Source organism: Bos javanicus, chromosome 13, assembly GCF_032452875.1.
Source record: "Bos javanicus breed banteng chromosome 13, ARS-OSU_banteng_1.0, whole genome shotgun sequence".
Classification (NCBI taxonomy): domain Eukaryota; kingdom Metazoa; phylum Chordata; class Mammalia; order Artiodactyla; family Bovidae; genus Bos; species Bos javanicus.
Genome location: NC_083880.1, coordinates 59,343,649 through 59,356,530, shown reverse-complemented (window position 1 = coordinate 59,356,530; position 12,882 = coordinate 59,343,649). Strand labels below are relative to the sequence as shown.

The 12,882-nt window shown below is 43.1% G+C and overlaps 1 non-coding gene across 1 annotated transcript; it reads left to right on the top strand.

Moving 5' to 3' along the window:
• Positions 1-1,822: 1,822 nt before the first annotated feature.
• Positions 1,823-1,895, top strand: TRNAG-UCC (transfer RNA glycine (anticodon UCC)). The gene has a single exon. It is a non-coding gene; the product is annotated as a tRNA-Gly (tRNA).
• Positions 1,896-12,882: the final 10,987 nt, after the last annotated feature.

The following is a 12,882-nucleotide window of genomic DNA, read 5'->3' as shown; positions in this document are numbered from 1 at the left end:
AAAAGCCTGGTGGTTGTTGGAACAGATTTTGGCCTGTATTTAGCCCTGCATTTTTTTTTTTTTTAATTTCACTTCCACTAGGGGCTTAAGTTGTTGGGTTTGGACAAGAACTAGGCAGGCAGCTGTGACTACTTGCCTGTCGGGGTTTAATCTTCTTTCATTTGTGTGGAATGGTGGCCCACAAGGCCCCGGTTTGGTGCCGCCATTGCTTAAAACAGAGATCCTATGTCAGGCATCCATGAGCCTTGTGGTCCTTACTGGACACTTAAGTGTGGCGGCACTTACTGGACAGGCCACCCCAGAAGGCACCGGACAGACAACCATGAGTGCTTGAAGGCCTGCTTCTGGGCTTAGCAGATGAATGAAGCAAGCTGACTGTTCTCTCACTCTTGCCCACTGCCTGCCCCACCCCCCAAACCCCACACCTCTCTGACCATTGACATCTTACTTCAGTGACTTAACTTTTAAGGAGAGGTGAGTAAACTAACCCCTTTGAGAACAGATGTCAGGTTCTTATTCTATCGTGTGTTTTTAGCCCAAATACCCACACTTAGTTAAAAAGAAAAATTCTAGGACAGGACTTTAAAATTCTAGAAGAGATTAAATTTCATCTCTGTTGCATTTGGTTTGCAAAATCCTGGGATACCCACTATAACTGCAGCCCATTCTGGTTTAGGATTTAGGAAAAGGCAGAGGTCTAAATTCAGATCTTTCATTCAACCATTCGTTCAGCCAAGTTGCTGAGTACCTACTGTGTGCCCAGTACTCTTCCATGCTCTGGAATGCTCCGCTTTGTGGAATCTCCACTCTTAGGGAAAAGACAGGCACTAAATACATGAATAAACAAGGCACTTCCAGACCCCAGTCAGTGCCACAGGATGAGAAAATGGACTTTGTGCTGGGGCAAGAGGGAAAAAGTCTGATGGGCTGATGGGAAAGTCTTCCTGCTGATATTTATTTCCCATTTTCTACCCAATACATAGTCAAAGCTATGGTTTTCCTAGTAGTCATGTACAGATGTGAGAGTTGGACCATAAAGAAGGCTGAGCACTGAAGAACTGATGCTTTCAAACTGTGGTGCTGGAGAAGATTCTCGAGAGTCCCTGGGACAGCAAGGAGATCAAATCAGTTAATCCTAGAGGAAATCAACCCTGAATATTCACTGGAAGGACTGATGCTAAAGCTGAAGCTCCAATACTTTGGCCATGTGATGAGAAGAGCCAAGTCATTGGAAAAGACCCTGATGTTGGGTAAAACTGAAGGCTGGAGAAGCGGATGACAGAGGACAAGATGGTTGGATGGCATCACCGACTCAACGGACATGAGTTTGAGCAAGCTCTGGGAGATGGTGAAGGACAGGGAAGCCTGGCGTGCTGCAGTCCATGGGGTCGCAGAAGAGTCAGACGTGACTGAGCAACTAAACAATGACAACAATTGGAGACAGATTTGAACACAGTCTACAAAAGTTCTGAGTCTTACTCTCCTTTCACAACTGTTTCTTTACCAACGTCAGGATTGTCACACCTAAATTCTTATTCACAGAAGGACACAGTCTCATGGAACTCTCCTACAAAACAAAGACTCTCATCAGAGGGCCTTGCCAGCTCCCCAGAAACACTTGGAGAATTCTGAATCCCCCTCACCTTGCTGGGACCTTGAGAAAGAATTTGGGTTGTTTCTTTGTTCTCATAGTTAGACTGAAATGGGGCCATCTCTTAAAGGTTGGGTGATATCTATAGATCTGGCCCCAAACTGGCTATAGAGAATAGGTTGGAAATTTTAGAAATAAGTGTATGTTTCTTCGTAAGAGGGCCATCGGACTTCCCTCATGGTCCAGTGGTTAAGACTCTGTGCTTCCAATGCAGGGGGCACAGGTTCAATCCCTGGTCAGGGAAGTTCCTCATGCTCCATTGGTGGCAAAAAAAAAAAAAAGAAAAAAGAGAGAGATTATGTATGATATGTATAAACACACACAAACATGTGCACACCTATTTATAGTTGCTATGGTGGTGTTGATGGTGGCATTTAATACCACATTCTCCATCTCACTTGACTTCTCACCTTGAAAATGACGTAAGTAACTCCTTCCCTAAAGTCTGCTTGTATCTGCAAGTCAAAATATATGTTAAAAGGGACTTCCCTGGGTAGTCCAGTGGTTAAGAATCCACCTTGCAATGCAGGGGACGAGGGTTCAGTACCTGGTAGGGGATCTAAAATCCTCAGTGCCATGGAGCAACTAAGCCCCTGAGCCCCAACTACAGAGTCTGTCCATGGGAACGACGGAGCCGCATGAAGCAACAAAGATCCAGTATGCCACAACAGAGGCCCAATACAGCCAAGTGAATAAATATTAACAAATATGTTTAAAAAAAAAAAAAAAAGAGTGCCATCAGTGGTGGCTTTGAGACGTTAGAGGGTGAAGACAGGAAGCTGAGCTTGTGGCGGACTGGCATTTCCAGCACCCACGTGGGCCTTGAGACTAGAGAGAGGAAACATTTGCGAGACCTCCTTCCTGGCTGAGAGCTGGGGCCCACAGCCAGCCCAGCACCAGCCACGAGGGAAGCTGGGTGTGTTTGGGTTTCGTCTTAACATCTTGGAATGATTCATTTCGTCTTCTGCTCTCAATAAAACCCACCAGCCTTGCGAGGACCTTCCCATCATCACAGACTGTTTTGTATAAAATAAATTGGATCCGCTGGCGTCTGATTCATCAACATTGAATGCGGCAAAAATAGTGTTTTGTGAGAAATTCTTGCTGTCCGCTCGCTAAGCCGGGAGAGGTTTGTGTTTAACAAAACGCCTCCTCCCTCTTGGAAAACAGGAAGTTACAGGAGGCCAAGAGAAAATGAGTTCCGGGCTGGCCAGGTTCAAGTCCAGACTCCACCCCCACGCCCACCTGCGGGCTCCGCGTCAGCCTGCCCAGCTTTTGACATCGGTGGGTGGTTAAGCCGCTGTCAACACGGCCCTCCTTTTTGGCCTGGCCTTTCTGGTGTCGACAATGTCCCTGTTCTTATTCAGAGAGAAGGTTCCACTTCCCCCTCATCTCTCCTCTTGGCCCCCTCCTTAATCCTCTGAGTGCAAAACTCTGAATGTGTTTTTTCCTCAGATAAATTGAAAAAAAAAAAAAAAGGGAGGGCGGGTGCCAGAGGTTTCTCGCCAGCACTCCATATTCTTTCTTCCTGGCTTAGAGTTGAAAAGGAGGACTGTTTTATGATCCTTCGGCACAGGTTTCTAACCTAAGAAGCTTCTTGAAGGTTATTTAATTGCAGATGAATGGAAACCCTATGAAAACTGGCTCAGATCGAAGAGGGAATTTATTGGCTCATTTCCTTGAGAAGGCTGGTAGCTTCAGGTACAGCTGGATCCAGGAGCTAAAAGATATCTTCAACAATCACCTTCTAGCTCTCAATTTTACTTTCCTCTCTTGACTTCTTTCCAAGGCACATTATCCCCTCTGGGTGGTGAGATGCCTACCATCAACTTCAGGCTAACATCCTATCACTATAGTTACTACAAGCAAAATTGGTATGGGGAGGCAAAAATGAGGTTGTTGTTGGTCGAGACCTAACTGGTAGCTCTCCATACAACTGCTTGTACTTAAAAAAAAAAAAACTTTCTTTATGTTTTCCAGTCTTTCCCAAACTTTAAACAATGAACATGAGTCTAGGTAAAGATAGTTTGGTTGTAAACAACAGACATCTAGTCAAACTCGCTTACGCACAAAGTTTCGAAGAATTTAAGGATCACAGTGAGGTTTGACCTGTGAGAATGGGAAGGAGAAACCAGAAATCTGCTGAGAATCAGCATGGCATTCTTCTCTCTCTGTGATCTCTGCCTCTTCCTGGGCACTGATGTCAGTCTCCTGCTCTCATCTGATGCTTTGCCTTTCTGTGCTCATTGCAGGACAATCTTTGTTTAATCTTTGTTGTTGTTCAGTTACCAAGTCATGTTCGACTCTTCGAGATCCCATGGACTGCAGCACGCCAGGCTTCCCTGTCCCTCACTATCTTCCAGAATTTGCCCAAGTTCGTGTTCATTGAGTCAGTGATGCCATCCAACCATCTCATCCTCTGTTGCCCCCTTCTCCTGCCTTCCATCTTTTCCAGCATCAGGGTCTTTTCCAGTGAGTTGGCTCTTCGCATCAGGTGGCCAAAGTATTGGAGTTTTAGCTTCAGCATCATCTTTCCAATGAATATTCAGGGTTGATTTCCTTTAAGATTGACTGGTTTGATCTCCTTGCTGTCCAAGCGACTCTCAAGAGTCTTCTCCAGCACTACAGTTCAAAAGCATCAATTTTTTGGCACTCTGCCTTCTTTATGGTCCAGCTCTCACATCCATACATGACTACTGGAAAGACCATAGCCTTGACTATAGGATTTAATCTTTGTCTATGTCTCAAACAAGGTAAGAATCTCTGGATTCTTCCCTGTCCTTGTCTTCCTCCTTGCTCCTTGTTCCACTTTGAGATTTCTAGTTCCATATTATTTTTACTATTTTTACAACATTATGAATCAACAAATGTTCAGACTGAAATCTAATATTGTTAGTTTCTTTGCTCTGTTTTGGGATTTCCACATCTTCCTCTGTCTTGGATTTATTATTTCTTTTGCTGAAAAAATTCTTTAGTCGTTCTCTGAGAGAGTGTCTCTGTGATGAACCCCCTGAATTCCTGCATGTCTGAAAATCATTTTGTTTTACCACTCAAATGTTAGTTTGGGATTCTTTTTTTAAAAACCTTTTTATTTTATAATTAATGATGGTGTGATAGTTTCAAGTGAACAATGAAGGGACTCAGCGATACACATACATGTATCCATTCTCCCCCAAACTCCCCTCCCATCCAGGCTGCCACATAATACTGAGCAGAGTTCCATGTTCAGCCTCAGTACTATTGACATGTGGGTTCATTCTCTCTTGGGGAGACTGAGGTGTGCATAGTGGGATGTTAATGTGACCTGACCTCTACCTACTAGATCCCAGTGCTTCCCTCTGAAGTGTGACAACCAAAAATGTCTCCAGACATTGCCACATGCTGTCTGGGGGCAGAATCACCCCAGGTGAGAACCTCCGTGTAGACCTTCAAACTTGCCTGGCCTCACCCTCTTCAAAGAAGCCACCCCTCTTCACCACAAGTTTGCTCTGTCGCCAGGGTGTTTTCTGTCCCCTTCATAGCAAACTGTCTCTAAAGAAGAGCTGATTCTCACTGAGTCTGCTTGTTTTCCTTCACTTCTATCCTTGGTCTAAGAAGACAATGGACTAACAACCAAAACAGCAGCTGTAACTTTTTAAATAGCAAAAAATGAAAGATCATAGATTTAGCCTTATCGATGGTTTAAATTGAAATCTGGATGAATGATAAGAATTATTAATGAAAAACTAAAATGTATTAGATTTTGGAAATTTACAAATATAATCTAGGGGCTTCCCTGGTGGTTCAATGGTTAGGACTCTGCATTTACACTGCAGGGGGCATGGGTTCCATCCCTGGTTAGGGAACTGAGATCTTGCATGCTGCATAGTGTGGCCAAATTAAAAAAAAAAAAAAAAAGGAAATATGATCTAAATTAAGTCTCAAACTCAACATCGAACATTTTTATATAAATTTTAAAAATATTTTTTCTTCAAATAAGTGAAAAGCGTTATCAGACAAGATTACAATGCTTACTTATTTTTTAAATACATTTTTTTATTTTAAAATAGTTTCAAATTTACAGAAACGTTGCAAAGATGGTACAGAGCATTTCAATATATCCCACACCCAGTTTCCTCTTTTGTTAACATGCTAGTTAACATTTTGATTAATTGTATATAAATTGTATATTTGTTATAATTAATGAACTACTATTGATGCTAAGCTAAGTCACTTCAGTCGTGTCCGACTCTACAACCCCATAGACAGTGGGCCACCAGGCTCCCCCATCCCTGGGATTCTCCAGGCAAGAACACTGGAGTGGGTTGCCATTTCCTTCTCCAATGCATGAAGGGAAAAGTGAAAGTGAAGTCTCTCAGTCATGTCCAACTCTTGGAGACCCCATGGTCTGCAGCCTACCAGGCTCCTCCGTCCATGGGATTTTCTAGGCAAGAGTACTGGAGTGGGGTGCCATTGCCTTCTCCAGCTACTATTGATATATACAATCTATTGATTGATATAGTGTATATCACTCTACTATTGATACATAGTAGTATTGATATATACAATATAAAAAAATGAAATACATTATTTTAAAGAAAAATCCATACTTTATGTGGATTTGCTTAGTTTTTCCTCAGTGTCCTTTTTCTGGGTCAGGATCCCACTCAGGATGTTCTGTTACCATGTCTCCTTAGGCTCCTTTTGGCTGTGACTGGTTTTCACACTTCCTTTAGTTTTGATAACCTTGACGGTTTTGAGGAGTGCTGGCCGTGGAGTTTGTAGAATGCCCCTCACTTGGGATTTTGGCCAGGGGGATAGGTTTGGGGGAAGAAGACCCCCAGAAGTAAAGTGTCCTTCTCATCACATCATGACTTAACACAGCTGATGGTAAACTTGGTCACCTCCCCTAGGTGATGTTTGCCAGGTTCCTTCACTGTTACCAAGAAAGAAGTTACCTTTCTTCCTTCTTGTCAACTCTTTTCTTAACCTTTTGTCATGGGTCTGTAGGGTACCTGTGACATAATCTTGCATTTGATGTAAAAAAAAGAAATAGAATGTCATATCAATTTAAACACCTTTGAGCAGAGTTTTTTTTTTTTTAAACCCTTTTGCAAAATATGTGGTTTTCTTAAGGGAAAAAAGCATTTTGTCCAAAGTACCGTTCAGTTCAATTCAGTCACTCAGTTGTGTCTGACTCTTTGCGGCCCCATGGACTGTAGCAGGCCAGGCTTCCTTGTCCATCACCAACTCCTGGAGCTTGCTCAAACTCAGGTTCATCGAGTTGATGATGCCATCCAACCATCTCATCCTCTGTTGTCCCTTTCTCCTCCTGCCTTTAATCTTTCTCAGCATCAGGGTGTTTTCCAGTGAATCAGTTCTTTGCATCAGGTGGCCAAAGTATTGGAGTTTCAACTTCAGCATCAGTTCTTCCAGTGAATATTCAGGACTGATTTCCTTTAGGACTGACTAGTTTGATCTCCTTGCAGTCCAAGGGACTCTCAAGAGTCTTCTCCAATACCACAGTTCAAAAGCATCAATTCTTCAATGAAGAAGAATTGCTTTGAATTGCAGTGAAGAAGAATTTCAATGAAAGCACTCAGCTTTCATTATGGTCCAACTCACAGTCATACATTACTACTGGAAAAACCATAGCTTTGACTAGACGGAACTTTGTCTGCAAAATAATGTCTCTGCTGTTTAATATGCTGTCTAGGTTGGTCATAGCTTTTCTCCCAAGGAGCAAGCGTCTTTTAATTTCATGGCTACAGTCACCATCTGCAGTGATTTTGGAGCCCAAGAAAACAAAGTCTGTCATTGTTTCCATTGGTTCCCCATCTATTTGCCATGAAGTGATGGGACCAGATACCATGATCTTGGTTTTTTGAATGTTGAGTTTTAAGCCAGCATTTTCACTCTCCTCTTTCACTTTCATCAAGAGGCTCTTTAGTTCTTTGCTTTCTGCCATAAGGGTGGTGTCATCTGCATATCTGAGGTTATTGATATTTCTCCCGGCAATCTTGATTCCAGCTTGTGCTTCATCCAACCCAGAATTTCTCATGATGTACTCTGCATAGAAGTTAAATAAGCAGGGTGACAATATATAGCCTTGAAGTACTTCTTTCCAATTTGGAACCAGTCTGTTGTTCCATGTTGGGTTCTAATTGTTGCTTCTTGACCTGCGTACAAATTTCTCAGGGGGCAGGTAAAGTGGTCTGGTATTCCCATCTCTTTAAGAATTTTCCAGTTTGTTGTGATCCACACAGTAAAAGTCTTTGGTGTTGGTCAGTAAAGCAGAAGTAGATGTTTTTCTGGAACTCTTTTTCTTTTTCGATGATCCAGTGGATCCACTTTGATCTCTGGTTCCTCTGCTTTTTCTAAATCCAGGTTGAACCTCAAAATAAAATCTGGAATGAGGTTTAGTTTCTTATCCATGTTGATACCATTCTTAATGGAATGGGTTATCAAAAGAACTTGATTTCTCTCAAGTTTTCAGTTTTCTTTTAAAGTTTTTTTTAAATTTTCTAAGTACTGTGAATTTAAGAAGGGAAAAATGACCCAAGTAACTGGGGACTCTTGAGTTCTCTGTGGACACATGAAGTGTGCTTTAGAAATAAATGATTGCCTGAATAATCCAGCCCTTAATGCTTCCTATAGAACAAATGGAAGTTTCATTTAAAAACAAATATTCCTATGACCCCCACCGTCATGTCCCCTCCATCCCATTCCCCGAACAACCTGCCAATTGTTTTTCTTTTTTTTCTCTCTCAAGGAATTTTGGAACTAAAAAAAAAAAAAATTACATTCTTCAGTTATGGCAGTCAGCCTTTTTTCTTTGTTTTGCTGAAGCTGCCAAATGTTGCTTGCTCTTAAAAGGCACTTTGAGGTATAAGGAAGGGAAGAACTCATGAAGGATAACGCTGTTTTGAAGGGTGTGTTTATGAAAGGAGAATATTGTGCATTGCTGGGTAGCCGGATTCAAGGTGGATTTTGCTGGTAGGAATTTGGTGCCCTGCTGAGGAGGCAGTTTGCTTCCCTGGGTACTTAGGAAGCTCCTAGGTAGCTTTAGTGCAAGTGCCCACATGATAATATTCTACACCGTGTCTCCATGTCATCACTTTGCTGGTGAAAGGCAGTGATGACAAGTGACTGCAACCAGATCAAAACAGCTTAAGCAAAATGATCATTTATTGGCTGCCCAAGTCCATGGAGGGGCCAAATAACCAATAACTGCAATGCTGCTGGGCCTCTGAAACAGGCTGGGTCAGCAAGGTTTTCCAGTCAAGAAAAACAGGCATCTCATACATAGCACACCTTTCCCAGCTGGAGATAGGATGGCTCTGAAGCTCTGCCTTGTCCATCATGGAGCCTGAAGCTGGGAAAGGCTCCTATTGGCTTAGCTCGGGTCAGGTAACCACCTCTGAACTGAGACCGAACCACCTGGAAACCAGGAGCTCTTATGAAGGGGTATAGTGAAATAGACAAAACAGTTAACATTAACTTGATAATGAGCATATACTTAGAAAATTCAAGTTGTTTCTATGTCTGGCATTTTCTCAGTTTATTTCTTGGCCAGAAAAGTCAAATGTCTTATTCTGTTCATAACTGGTTACCAGGCAGCCCTTCCCACGGTTTCACCTCCTCACATACTGCTAACCTGTTGGTATTCTTCCTTCTGGTGTTTCCTTTCCCTGTCTCCCTGGCTTCTTCCTTTTTTTGTAGGAGCCTGGACTGACCTTTGTGTTCTTAGCTAATCTCCAAATCTGTGGAATTCTTTCAAATGAATTTGGAGTACTTTTGCTTACCAGCTATATTGACAAGGACCTCTGTGAAAAGTTCTCAAAATGTTCCCCCACCACACACACACACATTTGGTTGCCAATTTTGGCGACTCTTGAAATGTAATTAAGGCTACAAAAGAAATGATTGAAGTGACCTTGGCCACTTGGTCCCATGAAATAGAGAGTCCTAAAAAATTAGTAATGACAAATCACTTTCTAAATTTTAACCTAGACTTTGCAAGCCAGAGGACTGTAGGTCAGATTGGGCCCCAAAGCATTCTGTTTAGCTCATATCGCTAAAGAAAAATCTCAAGTTAATCACCAGCATTTGAAATCAAGAGCTGTATCAGGATTGCCAGCTTTTCTCCAGATATCAGGTGTGGCCGTGCCGAACCAGCCTTCCTTGCTGGACTGTTGTGGACAATGGGGCATGCTGGTCGCCACAGAGCCCCAGACCCCATCGTCATCCGCTTGAGTCACATAGGAGCCCTGCCTGGCCAGCGTGCACCGTGGTCCCAATCCTGCACTCTCATGAGGCTCCTGTTCTTGGTTTGCTCAGACTCAGAACCATTGTGCTCCATCCAGCGAAGGGCCCTGTGGGGTTTCCTGCTACAGATGGGCCTGAAGCCCAGACTCAGGATCAAATGCTGTAGCGCTTGATGGTTGGAGAAAATGTTTGTGAGGTGCTCAGGAGGGAAACACTTGGTCCAAGTTTTCATAGGACGTATTGTCATCCTCGGGTAGTCTGAAAAATACACACATGTGTAATGATCTCTGTCTTCCTAGCGCTTGTGTTACTGCCTCTGCCCGCTGGTCTTCATATTCACCTCAATGTTTTAAGCTATAGAAGAATCATCCAATGTGCATTTAACTGCAGCCAGTTTAACCATATTGGAGAAGGAAATGGCAACCCACTCCAGTATTCTTGCTTGGAGAATCCCATGGACAGAGGAACCTGGCAGACTACAGTCCCTGGGGGTCCCAGGAGCCAACACAACTTAGCGACTAAACCACACACCACACAATTTAACCATATACACCCTGAAGAAGAAAGAAATCCTTGGCTGCATATTTTGCATATGTATGGGTACTCTTCAGAGGCTACCCTCTCCATTCCAATACCTTATCCGTGCCTCATTCACATGGAAGGGGATCCATTTCAGTCCCACCCATCATCCCTACTCAGGGTTTATTTACAAAATCCCTGTTGACAGGATTTTTGTACACGATTGATGGGATTTCCCAGAATAATTCTTGCCATACCCACATCTTTTTTATGCATTGATTTAGAACCCAGACAGGTTGATTCTTGGGGAGAGAAGGTGATTCCTGGGGAGAGAAACAGGAAGATGACAGCCAAGGTCAAGGGCCGTGTGGAACTGACATTCTAGTGGGAGTTTTCAATTGGGCAGTTAGGATTCAGACTTTGATTTGCCAGACTCTAAAGGCATCGACTGCATCTTTCCCTACATCCTATGAGCTGAGCTAATTTTTATCCACCAGGTGCCAACACCCAAGTTGATAAGGTATCTTGGAACCACTTAATGGGCTTCTCAGGTGGTGCAGTGGTAAAGAATCTGCCTGCCAATGCAGGAGACGCAAGAGATTCAGATTTGATCCCTGGGCTGGGAAGATCCCTTGGAGTAGGAAATGGCAATCCACTCTAGTATTCTTGGCTGGAAAATTCCATGGACAGAGGAGCCTGGCGGGATAGAGTCCATGGGGTCCCAAAGAGTCAAAAATAATAACTAAGCACGAATGTGCACACTCATGGTACCACATTGTTGTTCAGTTGCTCAATCATGTCTGACTGTTTACAACCCCTTGAACTGTAGTACACTAGTCTTCCCTGTCCTTCACCATCTCCCAGAGCTTGCTCAAACTCATGTCCATTGAGTCGGTGATGCCATCCAACCATCTTGTCCTCTGTCATCCCCTTCTCCTGCCTTTGGTCTTACCCAACATCAGGGTCTTTTCCAATGACTCGGCTCTTCTCATCACATGGCCAAAGTATTGGAGCTTCAGCTTTAGCATCAGTCCTTCCAGTGAATATTCAGTGTTGATTTCCTTTAGGATTGACTGGTTTGATCTCCTTGCAGTCCAAGGGATTCTCAAGAGTCTTCTCCAATACCACAGTTTGAAAGCATCAGTTCTTCAGCACTCAGCCTTCTTTATGGTCCAACTCTCACATCCATACATGACTATTGGAAAAACCATAGCTTTGACTATACGGACCTTTGTTGGCAAAGTAATGTCTCTGCTTTTTAATACACTGTCTAGGTTGCAAAGAGTCAGACATGACTGAGCAACTTTCACTTTCACTAAGTTTGTCATAGCTTTTCTTTCAAGGAGCAAGACCATATAGTGGGTGGAAAAACATGCAAGAACGCAAGAAACAATGAGAGGTTAACACGATGGTTCCTGCTTGGTACCTACATGATCTAAACATGCATTTAACCTTTCGAATCTCAGCTTCCTTGGCTTGAGTAATGGGTCCCTTATGTGGTGGACCTAGTTCATGAAGATTATTTTGCTTGTTGAGTTGCTCCATCATGTCCAACTCTTCTGTGACTCCCTGGACTGTAGTCTGCCAGGCTCCTCCATCCATGGGATTTTTCAGGCAAGAATACTGGAGTGGGTTGCCATTTCCTACTCCAGGGGATCTTCCTGACCCAGGGATTGAACCTGCATCTCCTGCAAGTTTCCTGCTTTGCAGGCAGATTCTTTATGTCTGAGCTACCAGGTAAGTCCCTCATGAAGATTAGGGGTAGTAATAATGCTCCAACTTTGTAGTAATGTAGTAAGATTTTAAAATATATTTATGTGAATTACTTATTGTAATAAGGGTGTGATCAAAGCCGAGCTTTAATTAGTTCAACATCCTACATTCTATTTATATTTATACACTTGTTTTGGTGGCTCAGACAGTAAAGCGTCTGTCTACAATGTGGGAGACCTGGGTTCAATCCCTGGGTTGGGAAGATTGCCTGGAGAAGGAAATGGCATCCACTCCAGGACTACTGCCTGGAAAATCCCGTGGACAGAGGAGCCTGGTAGGCTACAGCCCATGGGGTCTCAAAGAGTCAGACACGACTGAGCGACTTCACTTTCACTTTCACTTTTACAAAAATGAAGCCATACTTGTCCTGCTGCTTGTTAACCGTAACAACACATGGTGACGTTAACATATAATCCTCAGTGACATTGTACAGCAGCTACATCACACTTCACCATGTGGATTTTTAACAATTTTTAAGCTGAACCTCTATTGATGTCCCTTTTGATTGTTTGAATCTTTCACATCCTTATAGGTTTAGCTATGTGCATACCCTTGACTGTTTTAAGTCCCTGATCAGGGCAGCATTTTCCTCTGGCCCCACCCTGCTGTTTCCCTCCCTCTATTCTGGGAAAGGAACATTTGTTTGAAATCAACAAAAGAAGATCCTGACTGGGGATTTTGGGGTGTAGACT